General features: G+C 49.4%; 1 long non-coding RNA gene across 2 annotated transcripts; it reads right to left on the bottom strand.

Moving 5' to 3' along the window:
- Nucleotides 1-443: 443 nt before the first annotated feature.
- On the bottom strand, nucleotides 444-3,799 carry LOC110130646 (uncharacterized). 2 transcript variants are annotated; one of them, XR_002311917.2, is made up of 4 exons: nucleotides 3,398-3,799; nucleotides 2,945-3,020; nucleotides 663-766; nucleotides 444-584 (listed from the first exon to the last, which is right to left on the bottom strand). It is a non-coding gene; the product is annotated as an uncharacterized lncRNA (long non-coding RNA). The 2 variants fall into 2 exon arrangements; XR_002311918.2 differs by having other exon boundaries at nucleotides 3,151-3,799.
- Nucleotides 3,800-7,885: the final 4,086 nt, after the last annotated feature.

Here is a 7,885-nt window from a genome sequence, read left to right on the forward strand (position 1 = left end):
TGGTTGGATAGCATCACCAACTCGATGGACATGAGTTTGAGCAGGCTCCAGGAGCTGGTGATGGACAGGGAGACCTGGCGCGCTGCAGTCCATGAGTTTGCAAAGAGTCAGACACTACTGAGCGACTGAACTGACTGATAGGGCAGACCTGCTCAGGGTTAGACCTGGGTATCTCTGCTCCATTCTAAGGCATCGACACCTTCTCTGGTCTCCTGGTCTCCTGGCCTCCTATTTCTCTTCCTTCCAGACCATCTTGCGCTCCGCAGTCAGACAGTTCTTCCAAAAATGCAAATCTGACAGTGTCAAACCCACTCCTCCTACCCCTGCCACAACCACACAGAACTCTGACCAATCTCTGTGCTCTAGGGATAATAGCCTTTAGCCTGGCTATTAGCTAGGATACAGGTTTAGCTTCTAAGGCAGAGACGCCAAATAACACTGGCTTGAACAAGAAAGTTTATTTGTCCCTCATAAAATAATTCATACATAAACAGTCCAGTGGCTGGTTGCTTCTGTCTTGTTGCTCTGTTTTTCCTGGGCTGTTGTCTTGGTTCACATGGTCCAAAGCGAGACAAGTTCACCTTCTGGCCAATGGGAGGGAGAAAAGGTAGAGGAGAGGGCAGACCACTCTCCTTTAAGGGAACAAACCTAAAACTACCTACCATACTACTGCTTTATCCTATTGGCCCCGTGAATCGCATGGCTCCCCTAGATGCAAAGGAGGCTGGGAAATGTAGTCTTTATTCCAAGCAGCCATGTCTCACTACTGGGGAAAGAAAGGAATATGAATATTAGAGGACAGCCAGTCTCTGCTACAGCCTGACATTCAGGGCCTTTCCCAGCAACTTTATTCTGGGGCTTTGTACTTTTGAGCCTACTGTGAACCTTTACCCACCTCCCCTTTCCTGCCTGCAATTCTGGATAATCTTCCCTGACCACCACCGCCCCAGCCTGGATTAAGGGTCTCAGTGTCCATTGATCACATGGTGTTGTGTGTAAGGGCCCATCTCCCACCCTAGATTGTGAGCAACTCCAGGACAGGGACCACAACTGATTTAATTCTGTGTCCCCCTGCCCAACACCAAGCCTGAAAGGGGATGGGCATCAGGGAATAGAGGATAAAGGAATGGAGGAGAAGGTGAACCATCTCAATTAGAAGTTTCCAATTGATAAATGATTATTGAATGAATGAATGAATGAGCCCGGGGGGGCACCTGTGTGTTGGTGTGGGGCTGGTTAGGCAGGCGAAGCTTCCTCAGGATCTCAGCTCTACATGTTCTCTCCCCTCTGCCGGGAATGCTCCCCACGCCCCTCTCTGACAGCCCAGCTCAGGCGCAGCCTGTCTGTCTCACCTAGAATGTCACTTCTGGAGAGAGGTCTTCCCTGACTCATCTCCACTCAAGTATAAAGCAGTCCCTCCATAGGCCGGCCCATTCCTCACCCCACCTCCCTTCCCCTGGCCCCTGGCCTGCCCTTTGGAGTGCTCAGTCCAACTATAATTTTAAAATGTGCCCACACGATTTATCCCCAAGACTGAAAATTCCATAAGGTGAGTCCATCTCTCTCATTGTGTCCCTAGGGCCTGGCACAGGGCTGGACACACAGCAGCCTGTCAGTGAGAGTGAAATTAGTGAAACTGACCTCGACAAGTATATATAGAGGGGTTGATATTTGGTCCAAGGGAGGGTCAGTATACTGGTTGTCACCTAAGTGAGCAGGTGGCAGCTTCAGCTGCATGGCTGGTGGCACCAAAGATCTGTGCCCAGGACTATGCCTGCCTGAGGGGCTAGTGGAGACAAGGGGCAAGGAGAAAACTGCCCCCCAGCCCCCAGTCACAGAGCCCTGTGCTCGGCCTGCTACACGGAGAAAAACAAAGCATTTGGGAGCCCCACCTTCATCTCCACTGCTGGGAGGAGAGGGACCCACTGGGGGCAGAAGACACTGAGGCAAGTTACTCAGCTGCTCTGTGCCTCAATTCCCCACCATGGAGTGCGATCCCAACAGTACTTTCCTCATGAGGTCGTTGTGAAGATTAAAGGGTTAATCCACAGACAGTGCTATCCAGGTAAATCGCTCCTTTGTAAATGTTTGAGAATCATATAAAGGAGTAATGAAAATACATGTGCTCTGGACTCAGGCTTGAGAGGACCCCCGTTCACCCTCATGGAGCCTCAGTTTTCTCATCCTAAAACGAAGAGTACCAATACCTGCCCCCAGGGGCTTGGAGAGAAGAGGTGAGGTGAGAACGTCACCTGTGGGCTTGGCATCACACGCAACACCAGGGAACCCTCTCCTCTTCCCCCAAGACAGAGAGGGACGGGGCAGAGGACGGGGCAGAGAATGCCTGTCTGCCTCGCCAGCCGGAGGCAGGAGGCCTGGGGAGAGGGGAGGCCGCCTGGTGAATAATCTCATTAATGGTAATCATCACCCTGATGCTTGTTAATATAATAACACTGGGCTCCCAGCCGCTGCTTGGCTCAGAGCTGGCTCCTCAGCGCCTCTCATCTCTGCCTGGCGGGGGCTCCGTAAACACTCATTACACTCCCGTCCCTGGGGAGGCCGCCAGGAGAAGCAGCTATTCCAGGCACACAGCTTAACTCTGGGGCTACAGGCTCTGCTTTTAATAAGCATCATCACCCACACTCAGGGACACACACACACACACACAATTTTGCAACACTTTCCAAGCTCCTCGCTGACCACCAATAATTGCTCACAATGGTTGAGCCTCTTACTGTAGCAATGATAGTGGGTACTCATTAAACACTCCCTGCTTGAAGGGCCCTGGTCTAAGTGCTCCACTTGTATTAACCCACTTAATCTAATGAGCATTCCTGTCGTGTCCATTTTGCAGCCAAGGAAACTGAGGTACCTGAAGTAACTTTCAGCCTTGGCAGAACCACTGACCCGTGAGCGACAAAGCTGGGGCATGATGCTGCCTTACCAAGTCTTACTCTTTCAGTCCTCCTGGCAATTCAATCCTCCTCCTCCTCACTGCACTCATGAGGAAGTGATGTCATCTTCCCAGGAACACAAACAGCTAGGACCTGAGGGCCACGGGCTGCCTGAGTTCAGAGCCTGCCATGCTGTTCCCCCAGTGTTGAAAGCAAAGAAGGAAACCCAGAGATTAAGGGACTTTGTTCCACAAACCTTGCTGCAGAGAGTGAGGGCTAGGTCGAAGCCTGGATTCCTGGCCTCCTCTTCTCTGCCTCCCACCCTCAGCCCCACCAAGGAGCCTCTTGCTCAGAGACCCTAATTCAGACACAGAATGAGCTGGCTCCGACATAGGGGAGCTCATCATCAGAGGGCCCCAGCCCACCAGGGGTCCCCTCCAGGCGTGGTTACTCTGTGTCACCACTGACTTCCTAGCTGTGTGCCCCTGGGGATGTTACGTCACCTTTCCAGACCTGAGGTTCCTCACGATAGAGGCATGCAGCTCACCCCATCCCTGGGTCAGCTGACACTTAGGGACCATTTACAATACTCCAGGACTGGTCTATGTGTTGGTCACATAATATCTCATTTTATCCCCACTACAACCCTTTAAAAGGAAGAGTCTATGATTTTTAAGATTCTGTTATCCTCCAGGATTCTATAGTTCCCATAGGGTCTGTTATGAAAGACTCTGCTCATAAAAAGATTCTAAAAAGATTCCATTAGTCTACGATTCTCAGGTGCTAGAAGGTTCCATCCGTTGGTCTGTGAATCGTAATGTTAAAAGATTTTATGAATTAGTGGTTCGATGAACCTCAAGGGCAAGAGGCAACTTATCACTCATTGGTCAGCACTGAAGTCCACCTCCTGCCCCTGCCCCCTCCCTCCACTATGACATCAGGGCCCCCCAAGGCAAAGCAACCTGCCTCTATGACAAAACTCGGATCCAAGGCCAGTGAGGACTGTGGAGGCTGCTTGAGTGCTTGGGGAGTGGGGGGTGGCTTGCAGACAAAGGGCTCCATGGACCCGCCTCCGCTGCCCTGGCCCGGCCTCTCACACAATGGAACGACCTTTCGAGGCTTCAAGCAGCTCGCCCCCTCCCTCAGCCCAGAGGCACCCAGAAATGTAGCTCTCCATCTCAGAGCGGTCCCTTCCCTGCTCAGAAGGGCCCCAGCAAGGAGGTGGGGAGCAGAGGGACCAGGAAGGCAGTCTGGTCTCTTCTTCCTCTTAGCCAGTCTGACCTCTCTGCCTTTGCTCCTGCTATTCCCCTGCCTGGCCTGCCCCTCTTCCTCTTTAAGAATCCTCCAAGGGTCTGCTCAAGTCCCACCTTCTCCAGGAAGACCTGCCTGGTTCCTTCCTGATTCTGGAGCCTCCTTCAGTCTCCAGTCCATCCCCCCTGCTACCACCGGAACAACCTTTCAGGGACACATGTGAGCTCGTCACTGACTTTCTACAGATCTTGACTACTCTCAAGCATGGCAGGAAGACCATTGCTAACTCTGGTCCCACCCCTTCTGTCTGACTTCATTTCCTGCCCCAGGTTCCTGCACACCAAGGCTTAACCAGGTGACGTAGGCAGATATTGTTGGCACCCGGGAAGCCCTTCTGAGGCTGGGGCAACTGGGACCCTGCCTTGATCCCAAGAGACAGATGTTGAAGGTCTACTTCCCCACCTCATTCTACACACACACACACACACACACACACACACACACACACACACTGCCACCAGGGAGCCCACTGGGGTTTGCAGCCTTGGAGCTCATATTAGCACCATGGACAGCACCGTGAGCAGACTATGGGTGCTACTAAAACCCACCAGCATGCATGGGTGTCCTGGAACATGCATGGATTTCATAGGGAAGGCATTTGTTGAGCACCAGCTACATACCCCACACCTGCTAGGAGTTACGGAAAAATACCAGAGGGAAAGATACTGACTTAGCGCTTCACCCAAGAAACTTACAGTCTGGTTGGGGAATTGGTTGCCCTGGCACCAACTCTCTCCCTGCAGATTCCCAGAGCCATGGTTACAAATCATAAGTCTGATCGTATCATTCTCTAAAAAATTCCATGCACACACACACACACACACACACACCAATGTTTATAGGGTTAACTCCAAGCCATTTAGCATGACATTCAAGGCCCTCTGTGTCCCAGACCCAGCTATTCATCTGCCTTTACCACCCTCTGTAAACCCAACACTTCAGCCTCACTTGATTTCCACCCATCCCCAAACATCCAGGGTGCTTTTCTCACTCTCTTCCCCACTTTCAAGGAACTTTTCCCCTCTTCTTTTCACAGAGAACTCCTACATAGCCTTCAAAACTCAAGCCAAATGTCTCCTTCTCCTAGAAGCCCCAAAGTTAATTGCTCCCTACTCTATATATGCATCACCTGGCATCACTGAATTCTAACTTACCGTGCATCCTTCACATCAGACAGAATTTAGCTAAATTTGTCCAGGCCAGTTAGAAGGCATTGACGGTTACCGGAGTGTTATGACTTTCGAGGAACTGTATGAAATTAACCACGATGCCAGTAATACTCCTATGCAACAACTTCAGATTTACTTGGAAGTCTAAAAATAATGTCAAAGCTGTGCTTTTTGTGTCATTTTTTTTCACTCTAGGAATCCGTCTGCCTTGTCTTTGAGAAGAGAGAGCATTATTTATCACAGAGCTCCAATGCTCAATAACTGTCTGTGATTAAATAAACATAGCCTCTAATAAAAGGACTTTCCAGGTGGGTTAGCTGTAACAAAACCACCTACCGATGCAGGAGACGTGAGAGACATAGGTTCGATATCTGGGTTGGGAAGATCCTCTGGAGGAGGAAATGGCAACCCATTCCAGTATGCTTACCTGGACAGTCCCATGGACAGAGGAGCCTGGAGGGCTATAGTCCATGGGATCACAAGAGTCAGCCACTTACTGAGCACACACACACACATACATAGCCTCTAATGAATCTAACACAGAAATGAGGTTAAGCACTATTCCTTTCACATCATCAATATTCTAAGGTATCTAACTCCAAGTCTGTCTTCTCCACCCCACCCTGTGAGTTCCCTGAGGGCCAGGACTGTGTGTCTTTTAATTCCGTATCCCTGATACCCAGCACTGTGGCTGGCACAGAGCAGCCATCTATCAATATTGGGTGAATGATTAACAAACTAGAATGAATCACATGGGCTTGAGTTAAGATTGCCTAGCTTCAAATCCCCATTCTACCATGTGTTAGCTATGTAATTTTAGACATTTTAAAGAGATCTCAATTTTCTGATCTGTAAAATGGGCATGTTAGTAGTATCAACCTCATGGGATTATTACATCTAAGTGGAACACTGTACATGAAGGACCAGGCATAGAGCCTAACCAAAAGTAAGTGCCCAATAATGGTTCATTATTATTATCAATGCTGTTGGGTTGAATTGCATGCTTTATACTCAAGTTCATTGGAATTCTGAGGAAAGAGAATACCATGGAGTTACCCAAGATGAGGTTATAAGCTAATATTTATCAAGCATTTTCTATGTGCCATGTATTAATTAAACCTCAGGACTACTCTAAGAGACAGGTACTCTGATACCCCCATTTTATCCCCACAAGGAAACTGAGGCATGAGGGGTTAACTTGCTTGAGATTACATAGCCGAAGGATAGAGAAGTCATTATATGATGAAGGACAGGGAAGCCTAGCGTGCTGCAGTCCATGGGGTCACAAAGAGTCCGACATAAATGAGCAACAAAACAGCAACAACAACATAGCAGATAAGTAGCGGAGCCAGGAGTCAGACCAGCACCGTGGGGCCTCGGTCTGTTTCTTAACTTATATGCCACACAGCTACCCTCAAGAAAGCTGGAGGCTGAGCTGGGCCTTGGAGGGCACGCCACAGGACAGAGCCATCCATGACAAGAGGAAGGACCAAGAGCTTTCCCCTTCACACCTTCCTGACAGCCAACCCAGGGACTCTCTTGCAAACCTTCTCTCCAATTCTCTTGCTCATCTGACAACCTCCATCAGGTCCTCCTTTCTCTCGATGCTCCACTTTCCCAGGTCTAAATACTTCTCCCTGACCTCTCTACCTCCCCTTTTTAGCCCCAAGGACTAACCATGCCTAGGAGTTCCCAGAGTGGGTAATGTGGGAGTAGGGCTTTGAAGGACCCATAGGAGTTTGCCAAAAGGGGGAGGGGATGGTGTGGATCAAGATTCACTGTACTATTTCCTTATTTACATTCTCAGCCTCCTCAGAATCTCCATGTGTCAGTTTCCTCCTCTGTAGACATGAGAGTATTAAGAGTACCTACTGCTTCTCGGTTCTTACAAAGATTAAAGGTATTAGTCTGCTTGGGCTGTCATAACCAAATACAGAAGACTGCATTTCCTAGCATAAACAAGAGCATATTGCACACCTACTGACCTGGGGAGTTCATCTTTCAGTGTCATATCTTTTTGCTTTTTCATATTTAATAAACACCTGCATAGTACTTACTAGGAGCCATTTGCCACTTTTCTAAATGCCACACACTTTTAAAAGTGCTTGGTCATGCCCAGCACATGGTAAGCACAATCTATGTGTTCTGTGAAGACCATCACTCTTACTGTTGCACACCTACTGTGTGTCAGTCATTGCATTGAACACTTAGATCTGCCTCCTCATTGGATCCCCACAAACTCTGCAGGGGCCTTCACTGTCCATTCACTTGACTGAAGAGGAAGCCAAGACTCCAGGACAAGCCAGGAGGAAGCCATTTATTTTCTCACAGCTCTGGAAGCTGGAGGTCCAAGGTCAAGCTGACAACTTGGTTGGTTTCTAGTGAGGACTCTCTCCCTGGCTTGCAGATGGCTGCCTTCTCACAGTGACCTCATGTGGGCCTTCCCTATGTGCTCACAGAGGTGAGCGGGGGCACACAAGTTTTCTAGCAGGTAAGGACACAAATCCTTTT

This window comes from Odocoileus virginianus, chromosome 30 (assembly GCF_023699985.2).
Source record: "Odocoileus virginianus isolate 20LAN1187 ecotype Illinois chromosome 30, Ovbor_1.2, whole genome shotgun sequence".
NCBI lineage: Eukaryota > Metazoa > Chordata > Mammalia > Artiodactyla > Cervidae > Odocoileus > Odocoileus virginianus.